This window comes from Myotis lucifugus, unplaced genomic scaffold, assembly GCF_000147115.1.
Source record: "Myotis lucifugus unplaced genomic scaffold, Myoluc2.0 scaffold_0, whole genome shotgun sequence".
Classification (NCBI taxonomy): Eukaryota; Metazoa; Chordata; class Mammalia; order Chiroptera; family Vespertilionidae; genus Myotis; species Myotis lucifugus.
In genome coordinates, this window is record NW_005871048.1 from 17,656,670 (window position 1) to 17,659,379 (window position 2,710).

The window sequence follows — 2,710 nt, forward strand, 5'->3', positions numbered from 1 at the left end:
GGACTTGCAATACCACACATAGCTTGCTTAGGTTACATATTTGCTTCATACACATATTTCAGCTGAGGCGCTATTTCTACTTTGTCATTTGTACTTAGGTCTTTTTAAAAAATATATTTTTATTGATTTCAGGGAGGAAGGGAGAGGGAGAGACAGAAACCTCAATGATGAGAGAGAATCATTATTGATTGATTGGCTGTCTCCTGCAACCAACCCCTCCCCCACCCTCCCAGGGATTGAGCCCGAAGCCCCAGCATGTACCCTGACTGGTTACCGTGACCCCCTTGTTCATAGGTCAAACCTCAACCATTGAGCCACACCAGCCAGGCTGTACTTAGTTTTGATAAATGTTCCCTACATCAAAATATCCCCAGCATCAAACAAATTATTTTCAGTCTACTATGTAGTGATTTTCTAATTCTATAAGGAAAAAAAACAAATAAAAACCTGAATTTACATATCCTATCTCTAAAACTTGTTCAGTCATATCTTACTCTTTCAATACTCCTTAGGGAAAACTAATTATTTTTTAACTCTTCTGAGAGAACTTTTTATCTTTGGTAATTCCTACATATTTTCATAAAGTCTTAAAGTACTTAACTGGTGAGTGAATTTAAGCTATTACTAAACTTTTAAAAGTTTGTGTGTGTGTGTGTGTGTGTGTGTGTTTAAACATGATCTCCTTTTGGTTAAAGTGAAGAATGAGGAATAAAGTACTCTGGATAAGAATTCATGTGGTGTCACTTATTTAGACAGTTTACAACACTGTGTTACTCAATCAATTTGCTTAATGCTGCTCCTTTCTAATCCGTGGATAAGTACAGTATTTCCAAGGTTAATTGTCCAGATCTTTTATTTTTTTTAGTATACATTTAAAACATTCCCAGAAAGTCATGATTCCTCTCCTATCACACAAATACTCATCAGCTGACTCTATAGCAGTGATGGCGAACCTATGACACACGTGTTAGAGGTGACACGCGAACTCATTTTTTTGGTTGATTTTTCTTTGTTAAATGGCATTTAAATATATAAAATAAATATCAAAAATATAAGTCTTTGTTTTACTATGGTTGCAAATATCAAAAAATTTCTATATGTGACATGGCACCAGAGTTAAGTTAGGGCTTTTCAAAATGCTGACATGCCGAGCTCAAAAGGTTCGCCATCACTGCTCTATAGTGATGTCCTTTGTTTCAGAGAGCTTTACTAATGCTTAAAGTGGTAATAAAAATGGGTGGCATTTAAATCTTATTGTTATCAGGCCAAGACACTGAAGGAGGACCCTGGGACCCTGGAAGAGAAGGCATCTCTGTGTGCTGAACAACTATTCTGTTTGCACCAATCAGAAATGGAGGTGTACAAAAGCAGGAGAGCTTCTCCTGGTAGCTTGTAGAAGAGCATCTGCCTTCCAGTGTGAGCAAGAGGCAGTTCAAATAGTCTAGGACCTGACAACTCCTACGTTATCATGGATTTTGTTCATATTGCTTTATGAAGGCCAGCTCACTATAGGAACAGTCCAGCACCACTATATTCTCTAACCAGTCCCCTTTCACCTGTTCCCTCTAAACTCACACCCTGGCCAGCTCATTCAGGACCTCCTGATAGCGCAGGTTCTCTCTCTGGCCAAAGACCCCAGTCCCATAGCGGGCTGTCTCATAGGCATCCAGCTATGAGATTGATACCCATCCAGGGTATCATGAGGGCCTTGCGCACACCCTTGAAAGGAGTACTAGTGTTTCGAAGATCTAACAGGCACGAGCGAAAACCCCTGTCCGTTCAGGAACGGGGATGCCGGCCTTCAGCATGAAATGGGATTTCAGAGGCACGCATGGCATCTAGAGCTTTCATCCTGTATAAATAGTTGTAGCAATTCTGATTTCCCTGGGCGTCCAGCTGCAGCAGTCTTGCATCATCATCTGCAAGGCGCAGGGTTCATACTTGATATCCTGAACCCTGGATAGTCGAATATCAATCTCCTCTTTTAAGTCCTTGGGGGCATTGTGTCCCACAGGGACGTGAGGTCCCCTTCGGGATTTCATTGCAAAGCTCATGATTTGCCTTTTCACAAAAATAAATAGCAGCACAAACACCAGGCTCCCGCAGGCCATCACCAGCAGGACATTCACCCCCGACAGCCAGTTATGCCGGACGCCACGGCCTCCCCACCCCGCGCAGAACTTCTGTTCACCCCGCTGCCCTGCCCCTTCAGCCCGGGCCCCTCCGAGGCAAGGTCGCCTGGGTTCTCTGATGCCGCCAGGCCACCCCCTTAAGGGGAAAGATCAAGGCTGACCCGACCAGAAAACATAGATCACTTGTCCAGAATCTTTTAAATGCTAGGGATAGAAGCCCAATCCAAGCGACTTAAATTAATTGTGTTAGTTACCTATTGCGATGTAATAGATTGCCCCCAAAACATACCTTCTTAAAAGAACACCCATATGTTCTGTGGGCCGGGAACATGGGCACAGTTCACCTGGGTCCTCTGCGTCCTGGTTTCTCCCCGGGCTGCGATGAAGGTGCCAGCACGGCCTCCCATGACCGTTCCAATGTGAAGGGGTTGCGTGTGGGGGATAGGGAGTAAGTCTGGGTACAGCTGGGTCAGGAAGAGGATGGACTGGGATGAACGAAGCATCAGGACCAGCAAAGACGACAAAAGCAGGCAGGCCGGAGACGCTGCTGCGGGCACTCCTCCCCCAAAGCCCGATTT

General features: G+C 44.5%; 1 pseudogene; it reads right to left on the reverse strand.

Moving 5' to 3' along the window:
* Nucleotides 1–1,571: 1,571 nt before the first annotated feature.
* Nucleotides 1,572–2,143, reverse strand: LOC102435991 (annotated as a pseudogene).
* Nucleotides 2,144–2,710: the final 567 nt, after the last annotated feature.